The following is a 17,416-nucleotide window of genomic DNA, read 5'->3' on the forward strand; positions in this document are numbered from 1 at the left end:
CAGGGACCGTAATCAGATCACCCCACTCACCCCCGGCGATGACTTATTGCCATCTGATGGCCATCTGATGGCCATCTGATGGCCAGTGATCCACCTCCGATGCGTTATTCTGAGTGACTGCTTACTAGAACCGCCCTGTTCCCAAGCATCCCACCCTGGATGGTCCCAAAGCAGAGGCCAAAGACAAGCCTACTGTGTGAGAGAACAGGAGTGGGGAGCTGGGAAAGAAAGACCTGGAAGGGCGGAGAACTTGTATCAAGGGGGTTTACTGGGGAGGCCATGGTGCATGCCTGACTGCTCAGTCCTGGGGACCTTCCTTGTGAGACGCGCCTCAGAGCTGTATGCCTTTGACCCCAGAGTGGTCAGCAGCCATGCACTTCATGGATTGTGGGAGTGCTGAGCAGGGCTCTGTGGGCCCACCCGCACCATCAGAGGAGCCCGGGAAGGGAGGTAAGAGGTGGAGAGAGCAGAAGACCTGTCACGGTGCACCTGAGCTTGCAAACCACATGGGACCGATCAGTGCAGCCGTGCCGGGCTGGGACTGCGGTGAGGACAGGAGGGCCTGAGGTAGTCATGCTCCCAGGGTGGGGGGTGTACAGTCAAAACGAAGGCATGAAGTACCCAGAACACTGCTGGTGGATGGTGAGCTCTAAAGACGGGGCGCCTAGGTGGCTCAGTCGGTTAGGTGCCCAGCTCTGGATTTCGGCTCAGGTCACGATCTCACGGCTGGTAGAACGGAGCCCTTCTTTGGGCCCTGCGCTGACAACATGGAGGCTGCTTGGGATTCTTTCTCTCCCTCCCTCGCTCCCTCTCTCAAAATAAATAAATATTTTTAAAAATAAGACATATTGGCTGTGATGGTGACGACGGTGGCATTGGTGATGATGATGATGGTGACACCATTCTCCTTATTATCATCACACGGAGAAAAAAAAAGAACCAACCAAGCAACCAAGTGTGCTTGTCTCTCTCCCCCCGGGAAGATGCCATATACTATAGAACGGTCTTTGATGTTCCCTGACGTCAAGCCAGTTTTCGGCAGCCCTTTGGCCGAATTTGGTCTCCTGCAAAACTCAGATTTTTAAAATACGTGCCTCTGAATGGCTCGGGCCAGGAGCTGCACTGTCCTAACCAGCTACAGCTCCACTGTGCTCTCCAGTTCCCCCACTGCTTCCCGGGGAAGGGGTGACATCCCCCAGTTGGTCCCGACGTTGGTGGGCCCGGAGTCGTTGCTGGTTGGTGGAGAGGAGTTAAGAGCTTCCGTGGTCTGAGTGTCGCCACCGCTTTATTCTGAGTATGGCACGGTACACGGGGGACCGTCAGAACAATCCTCCTTCTGGAACTGAGTCTGGAGAGAGGGGAGAATAGAGGGCGGGCATAGACTACCTGCACCGGGACCCGAGTCCCATAGGCGAGAGGCAGTTCCTACTCAGCGCTCTAGGTGGCGCCATTCACACCAGACTCCACGTGGTGGGTGTCCCTGGAGGTGTGTTCGCGACCCTCCTGGTCACGTGGCCAGTGGCTCTGCTCCTTGGCTAGGTCACAAGGGAGATGGGAACTTCCCTGGCTACCTGGGGTCTTGCTCGCGGGACTCAGCGGTATGCTTCTGTTGCGTGCTTCTGTTTTTTTCAAGCGCTTGGCTGAACTCACCGACAGCATTTTGTTCCCTTTGGCTGTGTAAAATCTGGTCTGCTCTGCCACCGCACGCTTGCTTCCATCAGTTAAAGACCAGATTTGGAAAGCTATACTGTCACCAATAAGAAGAAAAATTTTCATCGAGTCTTTTTTTTTTTTTTTTTTTTTCTTTTAGAGCGAGAGACAGAGTGGAGCAAGGGAGGGGGGGAGAGAGAAAAAATCTTTTTTTTTCTTTAATTAAGTTTATTTATTTATTTTGAGAGAGAGAGAGAGAGAGAGCACGAGGAGGGGAGGGAAAGACAGAGAGGGAGAGAGAGAATCCCAAGCAGGCTCTGGGCTGCATGTGGGGCTTGAACTCGCAAATCGTGAGATCGTGACCTGAGCCAAAACTGAGGGTTGGATGCTTAACCAACTGAGCTACCCAGATGCCCCTTCATTGAGTCTTTTTATCTTGGCTTCATGACATGTAAAAGGCAGCTTGCTGGTAAAAGAAATATTTTTAAGGATATTTACAAATACTCCAAACGTTTTCAAATATTTCAAACATTTTCTAATATTCCTATTATTAACTTATGCCAGTTAATAGGTTTTTTTTTTTTTTGTCAAGTTTACAGAGAAATAAAAAGACATCATGGATAAACACCACATTATGGCTAGGTTGGAAACAAATCTCAGGAATTGAAAGATCAAAGACAATTTACAGGGATTTAAGATGTATGTGCTCACAATATGTTCTTAAATGCAAGACAGTTTGATTCTAGGTCATATTAAACCTAGATCCATTCAACAGAAATGCTTTTTGCAATAAGTGAATGTTATAACAGTTGCCAAGGTAATAAATACCTTCTACCAATTTCTCCAAAATATTTTTTGTTGTTGTTGTCGCTAACAGAAAGAAAAATACATTTGTCAGCCGTAATGAGTTTTCAAGAGGTTCTAAAAACTCGGGTGTGCCTCGAATTAAGAAAGCCAGACATTTAAATAGTTGACCTTACAGAGCACATAAATTAGAGGGTAATTACTTAAATGTTCTTCAGTTTGTGAAAGGATTTACAACAGGGTTCCTCTAAATAGCCAACTCTCTAGCGAATTTAAATTGCTGGTGTGTGTATGTGTGTGTTAAAATTAATTCTTTCTTGTTGTTGTTGTTTAAATTTAAAGAAACACACCTGTCGCGTAAAACAGGGTGTGTCTGAATTAGGAAGAGCTGAAGCATTTTTCTCTACGTTAGGCACATTTTTAGATTGCATTATGACTTACACACAGCAAGCTTCCTTTTGGGAGGAAGGGCTTTTCAGCAATAACCCACCAAGTCACTGAGGAGCTCACTACGCTCTAGCTCCTGGGAATCGGGTGGTGTTGCCTCCAGGTTCATCCTTGGAGAGAAGAACTTCCACAGCATTCGATGCAGGCTTGGGACTGAGGGGAAGGTGAATGGTTTGTGGAGCTCCGGGTTGCCCTGGGCGGAACCTTTCTATCTGGGGGTGGGAATGGGGCGGAGGTGATCCCGGGAGGTGAAAAGCGGTAAAGAATAGGAGGAAAAATCATTGCCTCTTACTACCGTTTTAACACGTACCTAATTGTACATCAACTGTTACTTCCCCGTGATCGCAGATCTTGGCCAAAATATCATCCTACCCCTCTTTCTTTACCCTGCCTCTTTTTGGTCATAAATAATGCCCTTAATAGCATTATTAGGCAAGCCATTAGATGGACAAGTATTACAATTTTTAAAACCTAATACCTGGAGTTGCAGATTTATTATTTTTTTAAAAAACGTTTATTTATTTTTGAGAGATGAGAGAGACAGAGCACGAGGAGGGGGAGGGGCAGAGAGAGAGGGAGACACAGAATCCGAAGCAGGCTCCAGGCTCTGAGTCATCAGCCCAGAGCCCGACGCAGGGCTCGAACCCACGAACCGCGAGATCACGACCTGAGCTGAAGTCAGTTGCTCAACCGACGGAGCCACCCAGGCACCCCAGTTGCAGAAGATCTATTAATGACACCCCTCCACCCCCTTTTACTGTTAGAACTGTCCAAGTTTGGAGAAGTCCTATGGCCATCCTAGCCAGAAGCAAAAAATCCATCAATGTATCTTAGGTTTTTCTCATTTTGCAGTCTTTTTTTTTTTTTTTTTTCCTGGTGGGGACAAGAGCTCACTTTTCAAGGGTGAATGATGGGATGATTAAACGTGCCAATATCTCTTCTGTGCAATAATATTTTCCCTCTTGATGCCTGTGAGGAGAGAGACAAAACTCCCTAGATTCACAGAATTTCTAGGCAAACATGATTCGTCTTCAAAGTGGTGGTCGAGGGTCCAACCGGCACCTGCCTCAACAGTAGTAATCACAGTGATGATAATTAATGAATTTCTTTGCTTCCTTAAGCGCCCAGGGGGATGCAGTGAGGGTGATTCTTACAGGGCAGAAGAGAGGTGTCTCTGAAGGCTGGTGTATGGCTATTGTGCCCCTCCCTCCCCCCTCCCCCTCCCCCCCCCCCCCCAATATCCCCAGCATGCCTCAAGGGGACAGGCCTAGAAACCAGTCAGCCTCCTTGTCAGAAGACATGCTTCCTGCAAGGTTTGTTCTCAGACAACCTGGGCAGTGAGCAGGGTCCCACCCTGTGGGACCATGTGCGCCGATGTGGACCATTCTGGAAATTAGGGTGGATCTGCTTTCAGCTATCACAGCCTAGAGGGATTCCTCCTGCCCATGGCTTTGATGGCATGGGCAATTAAGCCTCTGTTGGAGAGGAGTGGGGGAGAGGGGAAAAGAGCACAGGGTTTTGAGCCGGACCAATCCGGACTTTGGTTCCACCTGTAGCGCTTATTGGTTACTGACCGTGGCCAACCCGCTTAACGTCTCTGAGCCTCAGTTTTCTTCGTCTCGTAATCGTGCCAGCTTGCAAGTGTCCTACTGAGGATTAATTAGGACAAGTGTTAGACAGAACACAGGAACAGGTATAATAACAGCCACCTGGCTGGTTGTTGTTGTTTTTTTGTTTTTGTATTTGTTTTTGTTTTTTTGCATAATGAACTTGGATGACAAACGTTTCAATGCTGTTTGCCCTCAACTCAGGGTTGCTGCCCCCTTCTACCTGGAACACCTTTCGTTTTCTCTTTATCTCTCTACATCTTATCTCTCTCTCTCTTCTCTCCAATCCCTATTGATTTCTCAATCTCTCCCTATCTCTCCATCTCTGTCTTTGTTCATGTCTACCTTGAGCTCATCTAGCCTAGAATGTAATGATTCTCTACACCACTTGAACCTGTGTCTTCCTCCTCTCCACTCTGCTAGAGTGTTTTCTGAGCATAGGGATCCTGTTTTGGATGTGGTAGGGCTCAGGCTGTATGACAAACAAGTACGGATTGGTTGTCTTTGAAAGAGGGAGCTCCGAAACTAGAGGAAATGCTTTTATTTCGCGTAGCGCCCAAATTCATATGGGCAGTACGGGGAGGGTTGTGCCAGCGAGTTCCCTGATACATCCCGACGGTTGAGTGTTGATTTTTAAAAACCCAAAAATACACAGTCGATGACCTTGCTCTTTTCTCCATGTCATAAAAAATTTGGTTGTGAAGCAATGACTAAAGACATCGGGCCCAGGAAGTTTTTAATACCTGAACATGGCAATCAGGCGAAGAAAGGCTTATTTATAGTGGTCCTCTATCCATCAAAAGCATCTGTGGATTTCAGCGTCTCTTGGCTCAGCTCCAGGCATGGCAGGAAATCGAGAATTGTGTGCCATGGAATACAGCAGTGGAGGTGTCAATCAACTGAAAGGAACTTTCTCGAGCCAAGGCACAACAACTGGGCCATGATGCGTTGCCGATTGCACCCACATTCGCTCTGTGCCAGCCAAGGAAGCCAACTTTTGAAGTTAGATAAGGTGGAAGTTGGGGGCGGGGCAGAAATAAAATCCAGAGTTATAAAAAGAAAGAGCAAAGATCAGGAAAATATTTACAAATTCTCTGTGACCACATCCCTGGATCTAAAATATAGCAGAAGGAAATAATTTAAGGCACTTGTCATACGTTACAGTTGAACGGTGACCACTTTCTCATGTCACTGGTAGCATCCTCATGACACAGGAAAGGGGCAAGAAAAGGCGAGAGCCAGGAGAGAGCACCAGTGTAATGAGGACCAACTTGTGACATTAATCATCAACTGGAGCCCCTCCTACGCAATAGAAACTTCTGTAGGGCAGGCCTGTGTCTTTTATATCTTGGTCTTCTTAATGTTTGTGGTATACAGTGCCCATTCAGTAAACGGCGGTGAGATAAACGATGACCGAAACATGCGCTCTGACTTTATTCCTCTAATTTAAATGATAAAAAATGCATATACTGCTTCTCAGTGGGAAACCTGCCAAAATATGCAAAGCACTTTAGAGTCGTCTCTACTGTTCCTTATTCCTTCCCCTCTTCTCCAAGTACGTGAAAACATAATAAGCATCTATGGGAAGTCAAGTACGGAGCTACTTTATGCCTGGGTTGTGTCTCCTTTGAGAAACACACATTCACTCTAAATTCTAGATTTTTCTTCTCTGTGGAAAGGTAGGATATCATTTGGAGGTTTCTGGGGTGACTTTGGTTATGGGGATTGTTCTTGTACATTTATCAGACACCATTGGTTAGAGATTGGGGCTAACTTCAATATTTCTGAATTGGAAAGAGACACCTTTATGCATATGCATTTTTGTGCTCTTGCCCGTTCATTTGCTTCAGGTAATTCCCTAGAAGAGCATTCTGTGTTACAGAGCATACGTATTCAAGGGGTTTTGACATGTTACCCAAACGTGCCCCTACTACGCGAGCAGTTATTGACCAGTGCCAAGCAACCAAAGCATACCTAGCTAGTTTCAACGAAGAGGAAATTATTCTCAGTTATTGGGTGCTTGCGGTAATCGGAGGGCTGGAAGACCCGTTCTTAGGTTGAGCCTACAGGGAAACCGTTAGACCCTGGGATTTCGTTACCTGTGCTGTCACGAAGAAAGCAGCTGGTGCTGCGGCAGGAAGTCGCAAGATCAGGAGGCTGCTAGAAGTAAGTCCCAACCGCCTCCACTCACATCTGTGCTGTTGAAAGGATGTCTTATCAGGTCAACTGGCAATGGTCAACAGGTTTGACTATGTCCCCTGTGCTGTTGAGGGTGCATTAGTAAGTGGAGAAGTGCAAAATGCCAGCCCAACTCCCTTTCCCTGCGTGCTGGACCAACGTGTTCCAGCGAGAAAGATACCGTGTCACATACTGGTTGCTGGTTCAGAGCATGTAGTGCAACTATAGGACAGAACCTTCACTTTGCAAGGTTGTTGTGGCACCAACTGAGGCTTCAGTAGGCTATTCTGCCATTCTTTAAGGGTGGCTGCTTTTGGGGGATATAAGGCATGTTAAACTTGGTGAATCCTTTGAGTGCCGGCCCATTGTCTCACTTTCTTTTCTGCAAGGTCAGTTCCTTAATCAGAAGCAGTGTGTTGGATACTCTGTGCATAGCACATTCAATAAGTCCTGGGGGTTGTTGGTAGAAGGAAGGTGAGAGGCAAAGGAAGCTTCCACTTCCGTGTGTCTCCATGCAAGAGAAGACGTTGAAGCCCCTGCCATTTTGGAAGGGGACCAATCATGACTAATCTGCTACCTGGTGGCTGGCCAGACTTTGAGTTATAAGGTCAGCTAGACCAGTCTTGTTGAAGAGAAATCCATGATGATCTCCATCTTTACCACTCTAACTACTTAACTCATGAGTCCATTGAGAAAGCATTGGGGGAGCTGGAGAATGCGGTTGATGGATGTCCAGAGGGTTCTGTCTTGTTCCTCTGATTACTGAGAACCTCTTTCATGAGGAGAGCTTTTCGTGAGCGTTCACACCCGACTCTGAGTCCATTCTAACACGTGCGTTCATACACCTATTCTCCAAACCTCCTTGTCAATAATCCTTCACTCTTGGTTTTCCTAAAGTTTTCACCATATGGCATATGGCACCATACACAACTCTAATGAATTAGTGTAGATCTGTACCCCTACTTGTCTTTCTAGACAAAGTAAACAAAACAAAACAAAAACAAACCAACAAGATGCACTTGAAGTTCTGCCAAAAAAAGAGAGGGTTTTCTTTTTCTGTTGTCTTTCAGGGAGTACTGAGGTGATGTGTGAAAAGTCCACTTATGACTGTTACCAGTATTATCACATAGGCCAGTCCATTAAGCAGGCTCCATTTTTTCCTTCTTTTTAAGGCAACTGTCCACAGAGAACTCCCCATGAGGCTTGAACTTGACATGCTTGAGTGCTGGGTACATCTGAGTTTATGGCTTGGTCACTCAGATAACACCCAGTTCTGGATGGTCAACTCAGGACACATGGTTACTCATTGTCCCATAGTCAGGTATTCGGTCTACCAGAATCCAGAAGTAACTCAATATCTGTTTACCAACAGGATGATAATTATATTCTTGGGAACACAACCTTGCTCCAGAGTCTTAGGAGCTTGGATTATTATTGACTTCTTAGGCTCTGCACAGTATCCAGCCCTGCCTCAGACGCTTTGAACACAACTTGATCTGTATCTTAAGGTCTAGATGTTTTCAGCTACCAGGGCCATCTGGAAAGCCTTCTCTTGTCCTGGGTCCCCTTAAAAGGTGGTGTCCTTTTGGTTCATTTGGTAAATGGATCGAATCAACACCAATGAATGTAGTCTATATTGCCTCTGAAGTTTAAAGAGGCCACTTTATTACTTACAGAGTTCACGATGTGCCATATCTCTTGAACTTTGAAAAGTCTTTCCTAGTATGTCCCAGACAACTGTAACTGCTGAACTTTTGATGTAGGGCCAAGTCTTTGAATTTTTATCTCCTATTCTGGCACTCCTGTGTCTCACCAAGAAACCTAGGGTTTCCGTTATCAACATTCTGCCTTGTGCAATGTGAGAAGATCAACGCTTCTGTGGGATCGATTATGACAGAGTGAGATAAAAGGGTGAGATAAAGTTTGCTTTCTGGGCAAAAGCAAATTACTTCTAGTGAATTATGGTTATTGGGAAAGAAAAAAATTCACCAGATTCATCGATGTATACTAGTTACCAGAATCTGTTGATTTGCTCCAATAATGAGATTATTTTAGGAACAGCAAGGGCATTTAATATCACAATCTGATAAAATTTTTGAAATTCAAAAAATTTCAAGACCCCTTTTTTTTTTTGCATACACTAAGTGGTTGAGTTCAATGGGCTTGGGATTAGAATGAATCATCCTGAATCTTTTAAGTCTTTGATGGTGGTTCTTATCTCCATGATTCTACCTGTGATGTGTGGTATTGCTTTTGGTTTACTATTTTGTGTGAAGATAATGTTAGGGAAATACGGTTCCAAAAATTTCCACTCGGTTCCGCATGACATGGCTCAGTTTCCAAGCATGTCTTTCCCAGCTACACACTTAGGAAGGAGGCGCCAACCAGGGGACGGATCCACAGATCTCAAACCTTATCTTTCTAACTCTTCACTTGACTGGTGGGCCACAGTGATGTTCTGGTTCCCCTTGAATTTGGATTTGCTCAGAGCCAGCATCTAACAATCCCTGGAAGAGGTGGGTATTTTCCTTTCATCTCTGATTCTCATTTTCTTCATCGGCGACATGGGGAGAAATATCGCAACTACTAAAAGATTTGTCTTGAGGATTAATGAGAGGGGAAAAGCAAAACCCTCAGAAAAGTACCTGGCACAAGGTTCAGTACGAAAATACCAGTACCACCAGGATTCTTGATGATGAGAATGCTGCTGCTAATGCTGCTGATAATGACGATGGTGATTCTACCTCTTTTGAAGCCATCCAGTAGACTTCTGGATCTTTCGCCATTTAGATGATGAGCACTTCTCATTACATTGGGTTTTTGGCATTTTACCATCTTTGTTGTTACTACTGTCAAGGGGCAAAGAAAATTCCACACTTGGGGAGACATACAACACTAAAAATTTGGCAAGCTGGGTCGTGTCCATTTTTTTTGGTTTGGAAAATTTGAGGTTTGATTTTTCCTGCACTATGAACCCATAAAGTAATGAGGCATAGCAATTCCGTCCAGAGCTTAGCACTCTGGCCAATGGTTTCTTCTAAGCCTGACTTCTACACTAGACCACAAGTTTCTGGAGGGCCAGGGACAAGTCCTCGTTCACTACAATAGCCCTACCGTGTGGCTGGCTCTCGTATGTGCTCAATAAGTATTTGTTGCTTGAACAAATAAATGCCTTTACCTATGTATGTCTTTAAAGCATCTTATTTTCTTCTTCCTTCCTACCTTTTCAAGCTTCCAACTACATCAGGCTTCTGGCTCTTCACTAAATACTCCAGGATATTTATTCCTCTATGCCTTTCACATGCTTTTTTTTTTTCTTATTGGTATTATGTCTTTCCACCTGTCTATCAACTGGAAACTGTCACGTAAACGTCCTGCAAGAAACCTTTCTGAAAGATTCATCAACAGTGTGAGCGACTCTCTGACTCAGGCTCTAATAACATTTTACATTTGCTCCTAGCATAATCTTTATTGTTTTGAACCCCATTTACCTGTGCACATATCTGCCTTCCCGCGTAGGCTCTGTCCAGCACAGATTCGGGCACACGGATGTGCAATCAATGTAGAATTAAAGCATGAGGCTCAGTTCTGACCTTCAATTGATGGAGAACAGGGGCAATACATTTTCCTGGTTCAGACGGCACCAAACATTGCCCATGTCACTCTTTTGTGATCCCTTCTAGCTGCGAAGCAATCAGGACTCTTTCTGCACAATGAAAACTCTCAGAAAGTTGTTTCTCCCAGTTGGCAATGAGAAGAAAGGACAACACCGGGTTTCTAACCACCATATTGTCTTGTTGAAAAGCCAAAGTTTCAAACAGAACATTTTTAGACATGGCTTAAATATTAAGGAAGTAATTTCTATATTGGAAGAATGTGGGCTAGCCATACAAAGGATGAAGTTCTTCAAAAGGAAAGGTGGATGGATGGAGGAACAAAAAAAACCAGGGGCGGCACCGAAGAGTTTACCTGGTAACCCACGTTGTCACTTTCATTTGATGGCATCAGAAGATAAGCATCTTGATGCATGGCATAGAGTCTCCTTTCAAATAAAGTCACGAAAATGAGAATAGCATTTCATTTCCTGAACTACATCAATGCAGTTTATTTATATAGCTTATGAAATATATAATGTCAACTTTTTGACAAGGTTTAAGAGGGCGAGACAATCTAATAAGTGGTTTTATTAATTTTAAGACATCTCCTTTTCCAACAGAAGTGGAGGAATGGTTTAAAGAAGTCAATGGCGGGGCGCCTGGGTGGCTCAGTCGGTTGAGTGCCAGACTTCGGCTCAGGTCATGATCCCCCGGTTCGTGGGTTCAAGCCCCTCGTCGGGCTCTGTGCTGATGGCTCCAAGCCGGGAGCCTGCTTTGGATTCTGTGTCTCCCTCTCTCTCTCTCTCTCTCAAAAATAAATAAATGTTAAAAAAATTTAAATATGTCAATGGAAAAAAATCTCAACTGCAAATAATAGGTTATTTTAGAGACATGGGAGAATGAATATAGCAGCGTTCCTCCGAAGAATATTGGAATTGTGAGCTTTGGGGTAAGTTACAAAGGAGACGATCCTTTGGGGCAGGTATTTGGAGGTATTTGGCATGGTTGATGGCAGTATTAAAGAGAAGAAGATGCTGAGAGGGTCTCAGGTTGGCAGAATAAAGTAACAAAGACGGAAGGATAGGAGGGTTTAGAGAAGGTAGATGGAACATGTGAATGGGTTAGTATTCTCAACTTTTACTATTAAGATTGGACGAATAAGCCCACAAATACATACAGGTGTGGTCTATCGATACATAGTCTTGTACAATGAGGACAGGAGGGGCGCCTGGGTGGCTCTGTTGGTTAACTATCCGACTCTTAGTTTTGGCTCAGATCGCGATCTTGTGGTTTCGTGAGTTCGAGCCCCATGTTGGGCTCTGGGTTACCAGTGCAGAGCTTGCTTGGGATTCTTTGTCTCCCTCTCTCTACCCTTCCCCCACTCGCACTGTCTCTGTCTCTCTCAAAATAAATAAATAAACTTAAAAAAGTGAGGTATGGAAAATAAGCACAAAAATTCATGGCTATTATAACTATTCGGCCACAAGGTACCATGGTTTAAAGCTTACAACATGGAGCCTGGCTGAAAATTTCGAAGCCTGGCCCCCCTCCTTCCTTGGACAAGTTACTGGACCTCTCTTTCTCTTAGTTTTCTCACTGGTACAAGGAGACTGTGAAATCAGGGCTGTAACATGGATTGAATGAGTTAATATTTCTTTAAATTTTTTTTTTTTAAAATTTTTTTTTCAACGTTTATTTATTTTTGGGACAGAGAGAGACAGAGCATGAACAGGGGAGGGGCAGAGAGAGAGGGAGACACAGAATCGGAAACAGGCTCCAGGCTCTGAGCCATCAGCCCAGAGCCTGACGCGGGGCTCGAACTCACGGACGGCGAGATCGTGACCTGGCTGAAGTCGGACGCTTAACCGACTGCGCCACCCAGGCGCCCCTCTTTAAATTTTTTTAATGTGTATTCATTTGTGAGAGAGAGAGAGAGAGAGAGAGAGCACAAGTGGGGGAGGGGCAGAGAGAGAGGGAGACACAGAATCTGAAGCAGGCTCCAGGCTCTGAGCTGTCAGCCCAGAGCCCAAACGGGCTCAAACTCACCAACCACGAGATCATGACCTGAGCCGAAGTCAGACGCTCAACAGACTGAGCCACCCAGGCACCCCAATGAGTTAATATTTCTAAAGCATTGAGCTTGTATAATTCTGTGATATTCTTCTTTATTTTTAAAGTTTATTTATTCATTTCTTTCTTTCTTTCTTTCTTTATTTAGAGAGAGAGAGAGAGAAAGAGAGTGCATGAGTGGGGGAGGGATAGAGAGAAAGGGAGACAGAGAATCCCAATCAGGCCCTTCTCTGTCAGCGTGGAGCCCGATGCTGGGCTCGAACTCACGAACTGTGAGATCATGACCTGAGTCGAGATCAAGAGGTGGGTACTTAACTGACTGAGACACCCAGGTGCCCCAACTCTTTGCTATTCTTATCATGCAACATGTAGATAACACCTCACATTTTCCATTAATTTTGTGGTCTGTATCAGTATATAGTTATGATTACCTCAGTGCTTTTTATATATCCAAATGAATTGATACTCTTCCTGTTTTGGTTTTTCCGTGACATTTGGTCACTTGCGATTTAAGTTACGTTCATGGCTACATGTTGAAAATACGAATTTCACAACAAATTAACAGATGATTTTATTTATTTAATTTAAAAATGGTATCATAGCTGCCTTTATATTCAACAAGCTGTCACTCCACATGGGTTTACTGAGTGCCAATTGTTGTCAGGCACTGTTCTAGAGAGACCAGGATCCCCGCTGTCCTAAAAGATTTCTGAGAACCAAGCAAAAATTTGGTGCCTTATACTTTTTGTAAGCAATTTATCAGACGTTGGGGTTGACACTGTAAAGGAAGACCCCGGGGAAAAAATGAAATATTCCAAAAAGATATGATGCAAAAATCAGAATTGCATTCTCCCAAATGACACGAAGATGTGTAATGAACAAAAATATGTTGTCGGTTGTGTCATAAAAGTTATCCAGATTTCTAGGTTGTTACCAGATGCTAAGGGTTAGGTTCTTTCACTGTGGAGACGAACTAACAGAAACAGAAGGGAATGAAAACCAGTCAGACAAAAAATAATCCTGGAAGAATAATTAAACCCAACAATTGGGGGCGCCTGGGTGGCGCAGTCGGTTAAGCGTCCGACTTCAGCCAGGTCACGATCTCGCAGTCCGGGAGTTCGAGCCCCGCGTCGGGCTCTGGGCTGATGGCTCAGAGCCTGGAACCTGCTTCCGATTCTGTGTCTCCCTCTCTCTCTGTCCCTCCCCCGTTCATGCTCTGTCTCTCTCTGTCCCAAAAATAAATAAACGTTGAAAAAAAAAATTTAAATTAAAAAAAAACCCAACAATTGAAAAAGACAAAAGGCTGAGAATTTATTACAAATTACAAGGAAACACTTTAATGAAGTCTGATTTCTCAGCATAAAAATCAGAGATTACGATCACCAGAAATCAGGAGAGGAGAAAAAAAATGAAACCGTATGTGAGTTTATAATCCTCTGAGAACTGTCCACAATGAATCTTATTGAGTCTTTATATTCAAGCCTAAGGAGAATTTTATTTTCCTCACTTAGGAGGAGAGGACAGACGATTTGAAAGGGTGAGTAGCTTTCCTTGGATCACAAGGTTGGAATGCTCTGGAGTGAGGGTTTGAACTTGCCCTATTTGCTTCCAGAGCTGAAACATGTTTTTTAACAAATGGCATTTGGTTTCCATGGGGCTGTCCAAAAATTAGGCTTACTTCTTAAAATTATTCAATCTCGGTTTATCATAGTTCCATCTTGTTAATGCAATGGTCTAGCTTAATGAGCACTTTCCCATTCTGCTCCTGGTACCGACCAGACGAGTAGTGAGCCCACACATGCTTCTTGCACCCATGCATACGTCCTGCCAAGTCCCACCCAACATCATCACATTCGATGATCATTTCGATTTTAGTGATATTAAGATAAATAAGACAGAAATCCTGTTCTCAAAGGGCTTACAGTATGGTCTAGTCACTAAGAGTCACAACGCTTGAACAAAAGTATTGTGAGAGAGCATATTATGTCAACTGATTATTATTAAGCTTCTTTAATTCAATTCCTTTAAGTTAAGTGCAAAGAATACTTACCAAGTGCTGACCATATGCAAAGAAACTGTAGTTTTAGAGACTACCATGCTCTGGAAAAGTAGGATGCATCCATATGACATGGCACCATGAGAGGGACATATGGACGCATGCAGACTTAGTATTTTGACGAAGACAAAACTGGCTTACCCAAAACACACTTAGCATAGCATTTTAGGAAAACTCACCTAAGGAATTTGTCTACATAGCTTTTAGCAAGAACAAAATTTCCACCTGAGCTTACCAAAGGCGGATGTGCTCAGGTCGAGAGATCAAGGGAGCTATTTCCAATTAGGACAGAAGCACCATTTGTTTGACTCAACCCCCAATTTTTAGGACATTATAAGTCAAAGTCAAAGTTATGACCCATGTCAAAGTACCTATTGTTCGGCCACAGACTTAGAACATTGGTGGGTCCAATATATATCTAGCATATGCTTCTCTCTAACTATAAGACTTGTCTACAGGCACTAAACAATATTAAAATAGTATTTAGTTATGAATTGATATATCTTTATTTAATCAGGAGACCAAGTAATATCCAGAACTGTTAAATTAGATAATTGCATGCATAGAGTTAAGTATAGCTACTATGAGATTAGTGCTCTAGAATTATGCTCTTTGTTTTTTTCCTGGAAGGTAAGTCCTTTGCATCTACTGTTTTGTTTTTTATTTTAATTTAGTTTTTAATTGTATTAATCTGTATGTTAAGCATTTAAAATTATCTATAGACTTCCAAGTCACATGTTCCCATATGCTAATCAAAATAAAAATTATAGGGTATGCTATATCTATGGAAAACAGATTTATAAATGTCCTCATATTTTAAGTAAAACAGTGTCAAGTGAAAGAAAGCACAAAGTAGAAAGCAATATAAAATAAAAGAAAACAAAGTAGAAACTAAAACACTTTCTACAGGTTCTGGAGACTTTATTAAAAGGAACTTTTGAAGCCCAGGCAACTCAGTTGTGTCTTCATTTCTGAGACCTTAAATTCTATAGAATTCAAATCTGACACAATTCATTCACATCAGGTTTGTTATCGACACCACCTTGTACCCCGGGACCGTCTGTCCAGTGAAGGGGCTTCCTTCATTAGTCACCAAGCACCCAGCAGGCCAAATCCAAATCTGTGCAGGAAAAGTAATTAGATATTTTAAGCAGTGATAAGAACATCACAAATAATCAATTTCTGTGGCATTACCAGCTACCTAGTCAAGGAAAAGTCTATAAACGCAAGAATTTATTACAGACTATCAGCCAGCCTATCAGGCATTGATTCTCCCGTGTGCACAGATTGCTGGGTTTAAAGGGAGATCCGTAAAGACGCTCACCTCTAATTTCCCCCCTCAAATAAAAAGAAGGCAAGGTGCCCATAAAGCCCTCAGTATAAGTAAATGAGTGTCTTTATGGTTGTAAAGATGTATTGTGAGACTTTTCGCAAAAATAGGAAAGCAGCAAACTGCTCAGAGGTAATTAGATACAAACTGATGCCTGCCACTTCATAAAGGGGGCGAGCTCATTACAAGCACAATGCGCTGTGCTTAGAAACATATTTACTGTGTTTATTTCAAAGATGTTTATTTCACCTGAAAGAAAAGAATCACAAAGGCATTTCCGTGTAATCAAAACAAAGATCATCTCGTACCGACCATATTTATTTCAATTTCTAAAGTTCACGGCAGAGCAGACAGTATCTTAATCCCCTTTAACCTCTGGGCTCTTCGCGTGTTTAAAACTAACATCGCTTAAGAAAAAAACACATATCCACCTGGGGATTCTCCCCTCTCCCTCCCCCCCCCGCCCTCCCCCCTCCCCCCACTGGAGACGGAATGAAATACAACAATTTGACACAATCCTTTAACCACAGTTTCTCTGAGAAAGGAATTCAACACTTACATATTCCTTAAAAGATAAAACATGCAGTTAATCCTCAAAACGGACATGAACCACAAAGATCCAAAAGAACTTCCCCAGAGCCATTTTGTACATGCTGCCTTCATAATGAAACATGGAATATTCATTACGGCAATTAAAATAACACCAATCAGAACCAAAATGTAAGTTGTGACTTAAAGTAGAAAATGGAGCTGGGTTAATAATATTCCTATTATTCAGGTTGACTTTGAGTTATTAAGATGGAGAATAAGGCAAGAAAGGTCCATCCCATGCCCCACGTTAATTTTCTTTTAATTCTACCTGGAACGTGACTTCTGTGACATACAGAAGATACCTGAAATTAAAGTTTAAGTAGAAAAAGAAGGAAATTAAAAGAGTGAGGGGTAATTTTAAGTTTATAAGAAGTCGGTGGTGATGTATTTCTGTTTTGGCGGGGGCATGGCTTATGGAGGGCAGAACCAGGCGGGAGGTGGGTGGTGTGGTCACTATTCTGTGCAAGGAGGGAGAGGCATGAGGACCGAGGTAGGCTCTCGGCAGAGAATCTGTCCCTGGTGGTCCCTGGAACACTGACCACCTGGTGTGTGGAGTTCTTTGTACAACTGGGAGGAGAATTCCACAGCAAAGCGCCACGGGACCTGTTTCTGACCTTTCGTGGCCTTTCCTGTGATACAGCCTCCAAAGTATCAGGTGTCTGAATTCGAATCCGCTGCCTGGAGAGGGCAAATCAAGGAACACGTATTTACTCTAAAAGTAGAGCTTTCAAAAGATGTAGTTTGGATATATGCTAAGGTTTGGCCTCACACTAGAACCTTCTCTTTGCTGCAAAGATTTGTCAAATGGAATTGAATGCATACACATCAACACACACATGATTTCCAGAGCAGGTTAATTTCAGCGTGTCCTTCTGTCTTTTGGAGGAAATGCCAGCAATGTTGAAACGAGATGCTGACCAAAAGTTGTGAGCGCATTACTACTCCAGGCTTCTTCCCACAGATGATTTAAATTTAGAACCCACTGAATTAATATTTTATTTTGAGGCATGGGAAAAAGAAACTGCGTGTCTCGTCAGTAGTCAGGAAGCGATTGGATAATATCTCTCAAGTTTATCAATCACTGAAT

Source organism: Prionailurus bengalensis, chromosome A3 (assembly GCF_016509475.1).
Source record: "Prionailurus bengalensis isolate Pbe53 chromosome A3, Fcat_Pben_1.1_paternal_pri, whole genome shotgun sequence".
Lineage (NCBI taxonomy): Eukaryota > Metazoa > Chordata > Mammalia > Carnivora > Felidae > Prionailurus > Prionailurus bengalensis.